The sequence below is a fragment of the Mustela lutreola genome, chromosome 6 (genome assembly GCF_030435805.1).
Source record: "Mustela lutreola isolate mMusLut2 chromosome 6, mMusLut2.pri, whole genome shotgun sequence".
NCBI classification, from domain to species: Eukaryota; Metazoa; Chordata; class Mammalia; order Carnivora; family Mustelidae; genus Mustela; species Mustela lutreola.
The window spans coordinates 37,059,351-37,076,896 of NC_081295.1; the positions used below are offsets into that span (position 1 = coordinate 37,059,351).

At 36.4% G+C, this 17,546-nt stretch overlaps 1 non-coding gene across 1 annotated transcript; it reads left to right on the plus strand.

Annotated features, from left to right (window-relative positions):
- The first annotated feature begins 339 nt into the window (after positions 1-339).
- On the plus strand, positions 340-444 carry LOC131834951 (U6 spliceosomal RNA). The gene has a single exon (XR_009355043.1). It is a non-coding gene; the product is annotated as a U6 spliceosomal RNA (small nuclear RNA).
- Positions 445-17,546: the final 17,102 nt, after the last annotated feature.

Here is a 17,546-nt window from a genome sequence, read left to right on the forward strand (position 1 = left end):
TTTGGGGGATACCAAGTATACTCTTGGGATTAGAGGTCTTGGGTGGAAGCCAAGTATTAGCTCGTTTCTCCCCCCTCCCCCCGAAATGATGATTATCCTCTTAGGAGTAATTCTAAGAGATCTCCAAGATTTTAAGGAAACACTCCCAGTATATAATGTAGCCCTTGAACCACTATTCTGTGTCTCCAAAATGAACTGCACTTAGTTTGGGGAATCTTCCCAGAGAGGTAGCTGATTTGCTACTTAACACCAACTTCATAGTCAGTTTTCCCTACAATATGAATCATTATAGGAAAAATAAGAATTAGAAAATTCTATTGGAAAAAGAGATACAAGCACTTGCTTTGTCAGCACATACACTAAAATTGGAATGATACAGAGAAGATTGGTGTGGCCTCTGTGCTAAGGATGACACAAATTCATGAAGAAAAGGTGATATTGTCTTTGATATTAGTTGAGGTGATCAAAGATACCACCTCAGTCCTAGAATGCATTCAGGTTAGCCTTAACTCAGTGGCCAGGGTTGTTATAGATGATATTGGCTGTAGATTTTCTACTTGCAGGGCAAGGTAGAATCTGTGTGATCTCTAATATATCCAGTTGTATCTGGATTAATGTCTTGAGCCAAGTGGAAAGGTCAGTGTGGAAACTTAAAGGGAAATACACCTGGATTTCTAAGGTGGATCCAGATGGTTGAGATTTACCTAGCTGATTGGGTCTAGGACACTTGGTGTTATTATTGAATATTGCCTCATCCTGATGCTCAGAGTCCTGTGATAGTAACCTTAATTAAATGTAGTATGAGACAAATTTAACAGATTTAGTCCTAATCTCTATGAGTCATAATGATCAATGTGCCTGACAAAGTAGTGTACTCATAGGAAATTTTTCCAGAAGTCAAAACAGTGTTGCATCAAGGAATGAATATAGTTAGAAGACAATTCTCCATGGATCTTACTATCCAGATATTGTCTCTTTGGGGCAAAGATTAGTCAGGTTTACTGTCCATTATAAAAGATTCATTTTTCCTACAGTTGGAATTCTACTCTTATAATTCAAATCGTGATGTGTGAGCAGGCACTTGCCCCACTTAACATTGACTTGTGGGACACCAGCATAAAACGCTGATACTCTGATGACTACTATTGCTATAAGTAGTAAACTTTTTGTTTCTGATTCAGGAGTTTCATGTCTTCCCGCAGCACCCACAAAACTATAGCAAGCTAACTTGACACATTGGTAGGGTAAAGTCTCATATCTTACTGAGTTCTCTTCATCTCTATTACTAATGCATACTGATTATGATTTCAGTTATATTAAGGAGAGTAGACTTTAATCTATAGAACTTATAACTAACATTTTCATAGGATACTAGACTTTAAAATAATTAAGTGACTAAATTAATGTGGTTATATATAAGGTTATTCGGTATGTCCTGAGAGGAACTCAGGGGATTGGTTTTAATATTTTGGAGAAACTGATAAAAAATATAGAAAATGCCCAATGACATAAATTGTGCTTGGATGTTTGCAGATAGTTTGTAGTCTGGATTTTTTTTTCCCTTTTTTTAAAAGAAGTCCCACACCTAGTATGGAACTCAACACAGGGCTTGAGCTCACAACCCTGAGATCAAGATTGGAGCTGGAATCAAGGGTCAGACACCCATCCAACTGTGCCACCCCTGTGGCTCAGAAGTTTATGATGGATTTTTTTTTAAAGATTTTATTTATTTATTTGACACAGAGAGAGATCACAAGCGGGCATAGAGGCAGGCAGAGAGAGAGGAGGAAGCAGGCTCCCTGCTGAGCAGAGAGCCTGATGCGGGGCTCGATCCCAGGACCTGAGATCATGACCTGAGCTGAAGGCAGAGGCTTTAACCCACTGAGCCACCCAGGCGCCCCTATGATGGATTTTTAATTGAGAATCCTTGCTATAGGAGAAGGTACTCCTCTGAAGTAAAGCATGAGTATTCTTCTCCTAGGTCAAGCTTCTGGCACCTCCTCATAACAACTGAAATAGATTATGGTATCTTCTCACTGAGTTCAAAGAAATGCAACATATTCATAGTCAGAACACTAGAATGTTTGAAGATCTATTGCTGAGTAGATGGGCATATTAATATATTATAAATCTCAATCATATGACTCAGACAAATTCCAAGAAATAGAAAAGCATTACCTATTTAGAATGAGTTACATATACAATTCCTCTAGCACGAGTTGTTTAATGAAACATAGCAAATAGTGGTTGGTCAAACCTTAAGGAAATATCTTTCTATAATGTCTTATTCTTACAGCAAAATGGATCAACACTTGTAATGCTAAAGTTCCCTTCAGAAATGTATGGAAGAAAGTTGTACTTGGGAAAATATTCAAAATTTTCTTCTTTGCTGGTATTAGAATAAGGTATTGAGGGTAGGGAAAGGTTATTAGCTTGCTATTACTCAATCCCTGCTGAGCACAGTAGAACATAAAATAGGAATAAAGAAAGGAAGTCAGCTCTCCAATCCCAGCTGCAGGCTGATGAATCAGTTAGTGATTAATTGTTGCTACTAGTAATTGAAATAATCATATTTCAGAGAGGGGGGAAAGCATTTGGTCTCTAAAATGGTTTTTCCTCAAAATGTAATTGCTGCAATATTACTGGATGTCTTAAAAGGAGATATAAGGTTCTTAATGTAAAACTAAAAGGAATTATGATTCCCAAGATTGACCCAACATCTGGCATTAGATTTTGAAAACCCTCTGACTGTCAAAAGCAGTGGTCTCTTTGCATCAACCCTCTTATTTTCTTATACACATTTCTTTCAAGTTGGCTTTATAGAGAAGACAGCATAATGTAGAATGCAAAACAACAACAAACTAATATGCATTACCTTAATGTCAGTAAATCCAGTGAGTTCACATTTACTCCCTCCCCTCAAAATAGTGCTTCTATTTTTAAAGTAATATTAATGTGTTAATCAACAGGCTTTATCATGTTCCTAATTCTAAATGTGTATGGCCCCATGCCAAGGATTTGGGAAGTCACTGCTTTCAAGTAGTTTACTACGTAATTGTGAAGATATAGTATGTATGTAAAATGTTGCCAATCAATACCGTGTACATGAGTACCATAGAAAGATTTCTTGAAGTTATATATTTGCATTTAGTGAGTACTTCACCTGTTCAGTTTCTCCAGAAAGTTTTTTCTTTTTTTCCAAAACTAGTCTCCACAATCACCCTGAGATGAAAGTATCATATCAATTTGAAATGATAAATAAATAGGATCAGAAAGGTTAAGTCATTCACTCAATTCCACACTACCAAAGTAATGTATAGCAATTTGTGTAAAACAATTTTCAAATGTGCTTTTGCTTGCATCCGATTGCAAAAAGAAGAGAGAGAGGTAACTCCATGTTTTAAATCCTTGGTGGTAATAAAAGCCTGAGATAGTAGCATTTATGGAATAGAAGAATTATAAGGAGAAAAAAAAAACTGTCATGGGAGGAAAGATGAGTTCATTTGCAATATATTGTTTCTGAAGTGATACTAGGTCATATAAGAAGAAATACCTATGAGCACATAGAGATAAAAGATTTTAGTTAAAGAAAGAAATCAATCAGTATTGGATATATGGGTATGGTATTCAACAGTGTTTCAATGACATAATGAAAGAAATAGTAATAAATGAGCAACCTTATGTTATGCATGCAACTCTTCTTAAAAAATGGAAACTATTTCTTCTCCTCTTGAAACTGGGTTGGTTTGGGACTTGATTTGACCAATAGAATGTTGTAGAGTGATGCTGTCCTAGTTCAGGATGTAGGCTTTATGAGATATGGCATTCTTTTGCTATCCTGAGGCTTCTGGTAAAATAGCCCAGGCTGTCCATCTGGAGAAAGGAGCTATGTGAAGAGAGGAGCCCCAGCCAATAGCCCAGCAGTACGGTCCCTGACAAGTGAATGAGGCCATTCTTGATCCTCCAACTCAGCTACCATCTGAATAAGTAAACCCTGCTGACACAACAGAGCAGAGATTAATCATCTCTGATGGGCCCTGCTTAAATTCCTGAACCACATAATTGTAATTAATAAACATGTTGCATTTTATCCACTTAGTGTTAAGGGAGTATGTTACACTGCACGGTACTGCTGAAACACAGAAGGAGACTAACAATAGGTAATTAAACAAATACTTGCTTTTTTTTCCTGTCACATAGTAAAACATTCTATTAAGAAACATAAAACAGGAGGGGCACCTGGGTGGTTCAGCCGGCTAAGCATCTGCCTTCAGCTCAAATCCTAATCCCAGGATCCTGGGATTGAGCCCTGCATCAGGCTCTCTGCTCAGTGGGGAGACTGCTTCTCCCTCAGCCCCTGCTTCTGCTTGTGTTCCCCCTCCCCTCCTCTCTCTGTCTCAAATAAACTAAAAAAGAAAATCTTAAAAAAAAAAAAAAGAAAAAGAAAAAAGAAACAAACAGGACTTAACAAGATAGAGAGCTATCAAGGAAGTGATAGAGAAACATCTTCATTGCCAGTCAGAGGCTTTCTGAAGAAGCAGCATTCGAGTAGATAAGGAAGTTAGAGAATGAAATGGATAACAATGATTGACCATGAATATCAGAGAAAACTTAATTCCCAAATGTTTGATAATATGTTCCAAACAACACATCCAAAATCAAATTTACCATCCCACTTACATTTGTATCATTATAGAGGGCCCTTCCACAGTCTTTTCTTTTGTCTGTATCACCATTGGTGGCTGGGTTATGGACATTGGGGAGGGTATGTGCTATGGTGAGTGCTGTGAACTGTATAAGACTGATGATTCACAGACCTGTACCCCTGGGGCAAGTAATACATTATATGTTAAGAAAAATAAATAAATAAGTAAAATCTTTTAATAAATAGATATAAATTCAGAAGCCACCTTCTCCACAAGGACCTACCTAACTTTCTCATCTGGCCTAGTGTTCTCTTCTATGTCATCCGAGCCACCTATATTTTCTTGAGTGAGAGAATTAAAACATGAGGCAGCTCTTTTTTTTCCCTTTAACCTAATCTCACACCAGTAAACTTAAAACTCATTTTGACCTGGCTAACCTCACAATATGCATCCTGGAGGTGAAACGGCAGTGCTTTCTTGCCTCTAGTTACCCTGGGCCAATTACCCTTTCTTTTATTCTTCTACTTTATCTCCCACTGGATTCCAGCTTAAGCACATCACCAAAATTTAGATTAAATCAAGAAAAAAGTTTTTGACCAATGGCTGCCTAACCTGTCACTGAAAAGTAGCAACAAAGCAAAGCTTTTATCAACCAGAAAATGTACTGTGCTTCCTTTGGGAAGGCAAACAAGACAGCAGATATAGAAGCCTCACTCAAAGGAGGAAAAAGAAACTGAAGGATTTTCAGAGTAACACCTGTCAAATGGAGCCGTAATGTGTACTATTTGACAAAATAGGCTGGTGACTGTCAAAATAAATAATAAACCTTCCAGCTCTGACTAATGACTGAACTATCCTGGAAGACTTGAGGGAAGCATCCAACAAAATGCAAAATTGAAAGAAAAATTGGAATGGTCGGCCCAGCCTTTTAGCAGCTAAATTTTGAAATAATTTTGGAAAAACTCAAACCATTCACCAGGTTCCGTGGCAGAGGGGAAAGTTCCAACTCTTCTGATTGAGCATTCCACTTTCGTTAGGAAATCACATCTCTTCTGATGGAGTGCCAAGAAGTTGGTCTCTGCTTTTTCAATACAGAAACAATCCTGCCGTGACTGTGGCATTCTCCGTGCAGACTTTCAGCTGACTGCCAAGCATATGATCAGGAAGAGCAGCCAGAGCTGGACCCCTTTGTATGCAGAGCAGGGCAAACTGCAGAGAAAGCCCATTTTAATACCTTTTCACTTCCATTTCTTCCTGGGAGAGGCACCCATTTTCCTTTTCCCACAGCTCCTTAGAGGGTCATCTTATTTTCCCTTTCCAGCAAGCCAGGTTTTCTAACATGATTACAATGAAAACGGCCTGCGTGTCTGCTCATAATGTTCTGACCCTTTCCAGGGGCAGTTTCATTTAAACAAATTGTTTTTTAGAGACTCGATAAATTCCTGCTCTAAAATTCAATAATAAATCACAAGTGGAAAAATACATTGTTAGTGGAAGAATTTTAAACATCTCAAAAATAGAGTCCTGCAAAAGCCGTTCAGCAATTATCCACTTATGCCTCAAGTTCTAAGTAGCAGAGGTAAGTACTGGTTTGTCCCTCTGCTTGACTCCTTTAATTGTGCTTTTGTTCCCAGGAGAAGATATTCTCTGAGCTCCCTAAGTCAAAGTGTTAGCAAAAAGAGAAAAAAACATTAAATGGAATATCTGCTTTTAAGGAGGGGCCTGTTTAGATATTATTTAGCCTAGAGTAACATGGCTTGTTTTCTCACTTAATTTTATTTATTTATGTTCTTTCATTATTTATTTCTGCTTCATCTGTTTTATACATTAGAGTATATTGACTCTAGTTCCAAATATGTTTTTCATAAGGATTTGATTCTGTCATAAGTAAACCACTTAGAGACATGAAATAAACAAAATATCAAATAAACATTTATTATTTGTTCATTTCTAACCAAACATATCTGCTAAAATCTATAATTTAAAAAAATCCTGACCCTTTTCATTGTTCGTTTTAAGCATTAACTTGGAGATTTGTGCTAGTCTAAAACTGCATTTCAACATTATTTGATTGCCATATTCATTTAACAAGAAATCAGAACACATTCTGATTGTAGAATGAATGTCTAAACTCAGGACCATTCCAGACATATGGTTAGCAGGTAACTGTCCATACATGTCTGTAAGTGAAGTAAAAAGTTGGTTCCTTTCAATATCCATGACTCACAAATGGACAGGAATTAGGATGCCCTTGCTTCCTACCCAGTGATTTCAACATTCTAGGATAATTTGATTCACCAATCCATTTGGTTGATCCATTCTACTGATGGAAGATGATCCAACCCAGTCAACATCATGTCCAATGTATCCTGTACTTCCTGCAGCAATTATTCTGCTTGGCAGGACAGTCTTCTCTAAAGCCTTCTCTGCTCATTATTCTTGCTGCCTCTGCAGGGTCAGTAATGTGTCTGCCAGTAAAGTGTTGTCTCCTTCCATTTCCTATTCCCATAACCACAAGGAGTAGAAGCAGTTCCCCTGTTGAGGAAAGAACATTTGTTCATTAATAACCACACTAGTCTAGCCAAATCCCATGTTGATGTTCTGGTCATTTTTAACGTGGACTACTATAACCACATTCTGTGCTGTCTCCAAAGCTTTATTCTTCATTCCAGTTTAAAATGATCTGCATTCTGCAGATCAAATCATTTTCTAGATGGATTTAAGTTATCCCCATGGGAAGGAAAATCCTGGACTTGGCAATGTTGTATATAGGGATTATGTTGTGGAATGGGGAGACGAGTCTCTAAAAGAGGCATTTGCATATACCACATGATGACAGAGACACAACTTAGTTTGCGGGGCAAGGAGGTTGTTTTTGTTTTTTAGGTTTTGTTCGTTTTGCCTTTTTTTTTTTTTTTTTTTTTTTTTTTGTTCCAGGGATCAGGAAATTTCAAGATCTTATTACAATTTTATGACTACATTTGACAAATTATGGGAAGTGGGAATTGGCTCTGTGTCTCTCCTTATTACAAAGTATTGAAAAATATTTTGTGTAACTTTTGCAAGCTGAAAAAGTCACCAAGGAGTACTGTCAAACCATTGTTTACTAACTTCTACTTTGATGAAGCCGAATCCACAGAGAGAATTTCTAAGAAGTTCCTTGAGCAATTGTTACATTGTCCACCAATATCTGCAGATAAAAATAAAAGTAATGAATGTAAGACAATGATAGAAAAAGAGCAACTGTTTGTTACTCTTGGAAACTCTGTTTAATTTCCTGGCATCCTGGACAATTTGGGGGCTTATATTTTGGAATTACTATAGCCCTCTATGAGAGAGTTAATTCATTACCAAAAGGTGAGCCATTTCCTGTCTGCTCAGTTATGAAATCAAACTAAGTACTATTTTATCAAAGGAACCTTGGCTGTCACCCAGCGTTAATCATTTTCAGAACAATTATGATTTACGTTAGACATAAGGCTGATGGATCTCTATTTCCAGATTCCATTTTGGCAACTTGGAGCCTTACCTCATACGTAAGATTATTGCTGAAAACAGTGCTTCTCCAAATTGTCCTCCTCCATTCTTTTTGTGTCTATCTTAAAAAAAAATACAATTAATTACATTCAAGCCAGCAAAGCTATGTGACTGCCAGTGCTAGCTCAAATATTGTTTGCATATAATCCTACACAGATGTGGAGCCAATAGGGAGCTGGATGACTGTGTGCTTTTACACATCTTTTAGTTAAATTAAAAATCCAAAAGCTAAATCTTGTGTTCTGGGACAACATGTGAATTTGACATTTCCTGGAGGTTATTAGAACCATAAACCAATGACTAGACTATATTCATCCATTTAAGTAGTTTGTGACCATGAAAGACTAAATATTTATAATGTCTCTTATCCTTGGATACCATATAATGATTTCATCATTTTAATAGCTCTGTACTCAAATGTGGTTGCATCCCACTTAAATTTCAGAGACATGCATTTCAAATAATTTGGGTCTCATTAACCATTTGACTAAAGCCCAAGAGTGACAAAGCACACAGCAAGAGTTCAAGGCGTTGAAATCAAGATTTTAGTTTTGATTTATGTCTTCTCTCCTGAATCTTACATGATTTAACAAATGTTGCTGTAAATATTCTGATAAAGAGAGATCTTTTTACACATACAGTTCATTAGAAGAAAGTCACTTAACAGATCGCCAGCATCTGCTTATAAATGCCTGGCTGTGCACACAAATAGGGATCAATCAGGTGACCCAATGTGAATGAACCATCACAACTGCTATAGAACCAATTGAAGTCATGTGCCCCACTAAAAGCTGCTTGAGTTGCTTTGTTGTTTATAGAAAACAACAGTATTATAAACCACAAAAACCATCATCTAATCATTTGTTTTACCTTTTAGAGCTCTAAAAATGTCTGAATATTCTTCCTCTCATTATTTCCCTATCTACATACTTAAATCTTGCTGTTTGATGGAAAGAAAAATCAGTTGGTTATATTGGCTAATATCATTCCCCACCCCCTTCCTCTCATGTATGATGAAAACTAAATCTGGTTTATTTTCAACATAGGAATGTAGGAACAACATTAACTAGTTCCTTTTGCATTTGCCCCTATTTATCACAGCTTTTCACTTATATTAATACTCATTGTTTTGCACATAAGAAAAATAAAACATAACAACTGATGTAAACATTATCAAAATAAATTTATGGTTACCTCCCCTAAAGTGCACAAAGGATATGATCTATTAGAACTTTTGTGCTAAGACTTTTGGAATGCTCTGTTCATAGTAGTTGACCTCAACAATTATTTCATAAACCATTATCCTAAAGCACCTATCAAAAATGTTTTATAATACCTTGGTTGGATCATCTGTCAAGCCATAGTTTATGCCATGATGAGATTAGAGTCAACATAAAAGAAATAAAAGATAAGAGATTTTTTATTGGTTATATTATCCTGATCCTTAATGAATGTTCAAAGAAAGTCATGTACATATAAAGGGATAATATTTCTTTTTACCCCCTAGCAGAGGGAAATTCACACATACTCACAAGAGATTGAATGTAGTGTTTATATAATAAATGCTATGATATACTGGAAAGATATATGGACTGTAAGTTAAACAAAACAAAGCAAACATTTTAAACAAAACTAAAACTCTTATTTATTTGTTGGCTTTAATGCTCAATTTCCTTATCTCTTATATGGAAACAACATCCGTGGTGTAATACTTTAAAAAATCTTTGAAAGCATAAAATGAAACAATGTAACTGAAATCACTAAAAAAATAAAAATCAATATGTAATGAGATGACATTAACTCACTGATAGGGTTGGTAAGTTAGGATACATGAGCAAGACCCTGTGTCTGCCTTTTCAGAGGTCTTATACACTGAAAGAATCAGACCCATAAAATGTCATGAGTGAAACAGTAGGAAGTACCTTGGAACACATCAGAAAACCATATAGGAGAGACAACATTTAGACCTGATATGGGTAAAGGAAGGGCTTTCCAAGTGGAGAAGAAAGAAGACAGTATTTCGGGCAGAGGAAACAATATATACACATACAGATAAGCGTGAAAACTCACAATGAGTTCATCAAACTTGTGGCTGAGATGGGGAAACAGGAAGGCAGTGATTGAGAAGTTCCTAAGAAAAAAATTGATATATCAGAGTTATTTATCTATTATTTTGATGAGTCAAGTTCATTACCCAATTGATGGAAAGTTCTTGAATTTTTAAAGTGCAAAATTGTATTGTATGATGCACATTTTTGAAAAAAAATATCCTCAAATTAATAGGCCGTGTGGCCTTACTATGGAAAGAATTGGTAGATAGACTACAAATCAAAAAAATTGTGAGGCAGTTATTACCATTATTCAGAAAGAACAGATGAACAATCTATGTTAATTTGATTGTTTTGCAAAAGTTGAAAGAGAGGTGAATTGAGAGAAATGTGGTAGAATTCGTAAGATCCGGTAACCACTTAGAGCCGGGGAGTAAAGGAGAGGTAGTAGTATGTTGGTGTATTAGGGGTGTGTGATGAATAAAGTGGGTATAATTCTCTAAGAATGCACTTAAAACTCAACCAGTATGAAAGGTATCCACTGCTCTAGTGTAGCTGTCCATGACGTTTGCCGATAACCAGCTCATTTCCTATTTGACCCCTCTTCCTCCCAGCACAAAGGCATTTTAAAAATATGTACAGCAGATACAGTTGGCAACCCCTTCCCTTTGGTAATTTCTGGAATGAGATATGGAAGATTTAGGAAAAAATCCCACTGCACCTACTCCTTCTTATCACATTCTCATTTTAACAGCGCTCAGTTAAATCCTGGGATTTCTTTTGGCAGAGGTCTTTCCTACATGATCGGTGGAGTGGTTGTGAATCACTGTGACATGCATCTCCGGAGGGTCTCCTTTTTCACCCAGTTCGCTGATATACTTTGCTCCAGGGTGCAAATGTTCGTGATAGCAACTTACTCAACTCATCTCTTTCCCGGTGTTTGATGCATGGTCTTCGGATGCCTGCATCATGGCTGCCTGGACGTCTCACACTCTCACCTCCAATGAGGCAGGAATTGAATGTAATTAATTCCTGTCTACAACAGTCAGCCCTGCCTCCTAAAAATATGGACATTTAATAAATGTTTTGGTGATAATGGAATAATTTATCTCTTCTAGGGTGCATCCTTTTCAACTGAAGCAAGAGCAGCATACATTGTACTGGTTTAGGGAGGATAAATGTCATTCCATGACAATTAAAAATGATAGGAGGAGTAAAAACCCACCCATCCATCTGCCTAATGACTAAACTTCAGTGGTGAAGAATTGATAATTCTAGTGGAATTTGTTAGTGAAAGAGTCTTTTATTTTAATACATTTTAGAAATTCCGGGGGTTCCGACTATCCCTGCTAACACAGTGGTGTCAAGCCATTTAAGGCAAACTCATTGAACTCAAGAAAGGGACAGGATTTATATTTTCAAGTTAGAACAAAAGAAAACATGATTTTTTTTTTCTGCTTAAATTAGATCAAACTCTGTTCATATTGTTTCCAGTATGGTACACAATCACAGAATTTAAGTTACAAACATATGTCTCTGTGTATGTGTATATATGTGTGTGTGCACATAAATACAGATATAGATATGTAGATATATGTATATGTAGACTATGTCTCTCTATACATATTCAGTGATGGACAGTATATGTATGACAATATAGAATATATATATATATATAATTGTTTTTCTTTATGGTTTATTATCTGGAAAGATGTTTATATTCAATTTTCCAAATCTCAAAGCTACTTAACTACTGAAATGGATAGACAGATCAATTAAAATAAGTTTTTATTGATATAAACTTAAGAACTACATCATTTTTATTATTGTGGTAATCTGTGTATAGGTTTGTTTGTTTCTTTGTTATACCTACACAAATTGAACTGTACAGTTCCTAGAAACTGCTTGTTGGAAACCTGGTTGATAGGTTAAGGTTTCTTTTGATAGTCACATAATCAGCACTGTGAGCGTGGAATAAAAAGAAAAAAAAGCTAAAATAAAGTGAAAGGAAATTTTTCATTCTAACCTGAACACATTTTACAAATCTCTTCTATTTAGGTTAATATGTCTTGTCAAACAACAGGAAAATTAAAATTTTTTATTAATTAATTTTTGTAATGTAACCTATGTCTTAGTCTATTGAGTAATTTTTTTCTTGTTCTGTTCCCAGAGTGAAGAAAGTTGTACTGGTTATCTCAATGACTTAGAAAAAGCATTACCTGCATATTTTCAAATCTAACTTTTTTAAAAAAATATTTTATTTATTCATTTGACAAACAGAGATCACAAGTAGGCAGAAAGAGAGAGAGGAGGAAGCAGGCTCCCCTCTGAGCAGAGAGGCCAATGCGGGGCTCTATTCCAGGACTCTAGGATCATGACCTGAGCCGAAGGCAGACTCTTTAACCCACTGAACCACCCAGGCGCCCCTCAAATCTAACTTATTAAAGCAAATGAAGTCTATTAAAGCTAATATGGTGATTGTACCATATTTGTTATTAAGATATAATACAAATTCAATTTAATTCTTTTGCTGCAGTGATTGTTGTGGTGGGTTGTGAGCTCTAAAAAGAAACAATATAATCAAGTCACTAGCTTTTAGTCTACATCAGAAATAGAATATTTAAAATTTTGTTTATAGAATTTTAAATCCTTGAGTTGATTTTATAGATACTACTGAAATACTTACTTAAGGGACACATTCTTATTTTAGAAAACGTAGTTCTCATTTTATCATTTATATTTATGTTCTAGTAAACTTGCTTTTTCCTTTGATTTAATTTTATCCACTATAAAATTGCATCTGATGTGTTTTGCATTTCTCTCCCCTTCTTCAGATCTGTCCTTACATGTTTCACAACCAGCAGATTTACTCTGGTGTTGTTAGCAATTTCTGCCACCAATGAAAGTTATGCTGTCGTTGTTGTTTTTTCTGTGACTCCCTTGCAAAGGTTTAAAAGAAACTGAGCTATATTTCAGTTCAAACTGACATTTCTGTCCAGTTAAGCTACTTAGTTATTTCTTTTAAAATTTAATTTTTGTGGCTCAAAATAAATAACCATTTTTAGTTTATATTGACATTTTGAGACAAAGTAAATTACTATTCCTAATAGTCTTTTACTAGAGTTAACATTTTTTATTTATATACTTGATTTTTAAAGGTTTTCTGAATTTATAATTAGATTTATTATGTCGTCGAATAAAATAACTTCAAAAGTGTGTGTATCTAGTTTTATATTACTAATCAATAGAAAAATAGCATTAGAAACATAAAGTTTAATTTTCCCCACAGGGGGACCTCTTCGGATCTAAGTGCTGCCTCTCTGCCCCCTATGAAATGTAATTTGAATTACTTGGACTTTACTTTTTCTGTTTGTGAAAGTAGGATCAGAAGATTTGGATTTTAATGCCTTAACCTCATGCTTATTAAGGGAAAGATACTGACTCCCTAGTATGTTTCAACATTGACAACACAAATGTTACCAAAATAAAATTAAGAAGAAGAAGAACTTACCAAGTACTTCCTAGGTGCCATACATTGTGATCAGGCATATATCAGTAAGGACAGGATAGGTTTTGCTACAGAAAACCCATTCCAGAATCATAGGTTGATGTCCAGTGCAGACCATTGAGAAGGCCTAAGCTAAAGAAAACCTCTTCTCAATAAATATTTTCATAATAATTCTAGCAGGAGAAAGAAGATATATTAAATCTTAATTGGCTCTTCTTAAAACTTCTGCATGGGAGTCCCTTCTGCCCACCTTTCAGGAGCTGAAGCAAGTCACAAGGTCATGCCTAACTCAAGAGATGGTAAAAAGTGTAATCCTATCCATGCATCAAGGGGAAGAAACAGAACATGCATGCACAGCCCTAAGGATTTGAGGGTCTTCTTTAATTCACAAACCAGTTTCTCTAGCAAACATTAGGACTTCCTGCCAGCTTTATCAAGTTCTATTCCCTTACATTGCTCTATATTTTTTTATTGCTTGTAAAAGCATGAAATTTACATGGATACAGCTGTAGCTAGAATGCACTGTCTATAAAGGCAAAAACATTGTCCATTTGCTTTTCCCCCTTTTTACTTTCCTTTTTGTTTTTCTTTTCTCTTTATCCCCAATACCTATATTGGCACCTGGCATATAAGAAAAACATCAATGCTAAGTACATATATCCATTTTACAAATAAGGAAACTGAATCTTAGCAGTTAGGTCACTTAAGATGACATAGGTATGAAGTAGCAGAGTTGGAATTTAAGCCCAAGGTTTTAAACACTCACTTATAGAGCCACTGTGCTTGATAATGACACTGGCTAGTGGGAAAGATGTATGGAATTGTGAGGTACCATGACTAATGCTGGAGTAACATATAGGAGCTACAATGGAATTACAGAGAGGGTAGAATCTAACTATCAGGGCATAGCATTTCGAAGGTGATAAAAAATAGCAGGAAGGAAGGTTTTACAGAGGAGCCTATGCTGGATTTTGAGTGAGATCTTGAAGATGTGTTTACTATTTTGTTTGAAATTTCTTCTTTGACTTTCTACTATGAGTTAGACATGCATTAGCAGCTTAGGATACAAAAATACCCAACGCAGAAAAAATCTTTGCCCTTCCAGTGCCTCTAATCTCATGAGATATGTGCCATTTGGACACAAGTAGAAGAAATCTCCCTTTTGTGAGAGGCTGGCAGTCTTATCTACAGCTTTTGGAGGCATAGGTGTGGGTAAGAAAGAGAAGTTTTCACAGGAGTTAAATGATCAGATATTGACAGGACCAGACCCAGCAGAAAGGTCTTGGAGAGCCATTGACTCCAGAGGTTTCCTAGCACATGACCATGTCAGATAAAACAGGGCCTGACTCTCCGTTATAGCCCTTCTCCTCTCTTCACTAAAGCATTCCCCCAGTGATCCCAATGATACCAATGATATTCTTCCACATTGCTTTTCCGGCAATCAGGAGGAAAAAAAACAAACAACAACAACAACAAAAAAAAACAGCTGTCATAAGACAGACTTATGGCAAGAATCCAGGAAGAAAATACTTAAACTATCAGTCTTCTGCACTTAGAAGGCTGTGAAATTTGACTCCTCTGAAATAAAAGGGAAAAGTACCATTCTTATCCACAACATACTTTGATTACCTACTGAGTTCAGGGCATGTTTTCTACATTTTGGTTAAGGGACAGCGGATGATATGGGAATGGCAGATAAAGAAACACTGAGATATTCTCAGCCCAAAATAAGCACTAAAGGCACCAAGTCTGTTGACACTCACAAGAAGGAAAGACATCTATGGGTTGCAGTAGATGCTGGGATCAGACCAAAAAAGCAGCACTTTCCAGACAAGTGGGAGAAGTGGTTACCAAAGTGAGGAGCTATTTCATTGACGACTATGTGTGGCTGCCTATGATAGAAAACCCCAAAATAACAATGTCGTTAAAAGAGATAAATTTTAGTTATCTCTTACTAAAAAGTCCATAAATACAAAAATGACCGGATATTTTCCCAGGATTCTCTTTATGTTCTGTCATTTATTCTTGGGGGGAAGGGTGTTGGTGGTGGGGAGATTGCATTCTCAAAGGAATAACTGGCTGGGAGTTAAATAAAGGAACTATTTATGGAGGCGTGAAAAAGGTTAAGAGCAACAAAAGTGGTTGAGGGTCCTGAAGACTAGCAAGGGCTGGCAGGGAACCAACATTAACCTCAGACAGTTACCAGGTGTTTGAGATGTGACCATAGGAAAAGGAGGTGTGGTCGTAGAGAGTTAACATAACTATTGCTGAACCTCAGCTCAGCAGACAGGAGGCCCAGGAGATGAAATAATAATCAACCTCCTATTGTCCTCCATTTTATGAGCTATCACTGGTCAAACACAAGGCTTAGAAACTTCAAGGCAAGGGAACGAGGGTACACTTTTGGTTTTGCAGAGCGCACAATAGGGTGGAAATAAGTAAAGAGCTGAACTGGAGGAACAAGCATAGAATAATCAGCACAAATAACCCCTCAGCATGGTAGCCCTCAGAGTCGCTCTTGTCTGATTTTCCATTTTGGGCAACTTGACTCATAAAATTACTGGGTGTCCCATGAGTAGGCAACCAGAGTTCACTCACCCAAACCTAGGTGTATACCAGGAGCTAGTTTTCAAAGGAGAATAACTGCTGGCAGAACAGAGCAGTGATCTAATCTAAAACCCAAGCAGTGTCTGTTGTAATTCTCATGTTTGGAAGTGGCAGAGACCTCACAAAGAATATGTACCACAGTCCTGCTCAGGACCATTGTGCCTGTTGGGTTATAAGGTCCATACATCAGGAGAACTTATGCTATGGTCTAGACCTGCTGTGTAGGTGTCTTTTGCTTTAGGCCCCATTCAAAACTGTACCCATAAATGATACCTGGTAAATATATTAAAATAGCATGCCCGAATATTTTATATACATATAAAAATACATATATTTTATATATCTATATATAATATTATATATTTAAATATATATTAAAATATATTACAATAACATGCCCAAATATTTTATATAGTTGATGTATTTGCTCCAAATTCTAAAGAAGTTAACTAAGCATTCCTTTTTTTCTTTTTGGTAGGAAATAAAAAATGTAGCAACTTGTCTTCCACCTTAGGAGAGTATCTCTCTGACATACCCCAGCTGGGACCCCCAAGAGGCTTCATGGGTTTTGTATCTCACTAAAGCAACTATGGTGCTTGTTCCTTCCTTCTTACCTGATTCAGTTAGCATAATGCTGTGAATCAGCATGTAGTCTATGGAATGCCACAAGTAAACAATGAAGTTTCTGCTATACTCGATTAAGACAGTAAAAGATTTGTCATATAACTAAAAAAACAAAACAGAAAAAAAGGTAAATGGTGCTACTGTTCCTGAGATATGAAGATACCTGGTTTCTGATTGTGTTGATTAGCTGGCAGTTAAAGACAGTGTTTTTAGGATAAATAGCATACCAGGGTCCAAGGGCATCTACTCATTTGCTCCAGTGAAGATACCATGTCCAGAACATCTGACTGATTGGACCCGTGGACCCCATGGTTCTATTCAGAGTCAGTATCTAATAATTACAAATGGTCTGGTTATTTGCTTTTTTTCAGTCACATTATGAAGGGTTAAGCCTCCAGAAAGGAGTTGGAAGGAGACTCATGGTAAATAGTTGAGATCCTTTTCAAGGGTCTTTCCTCAAAAGGGGCTGGCCTCCCTGCCGATTAAGTCATTCTGGTCTGTGACATAATTTAAATTTAGAATTGAATAAGAGGCCATGAACCCCACTACAGTACTTCAAGTCTTGTTTTTGCTCGG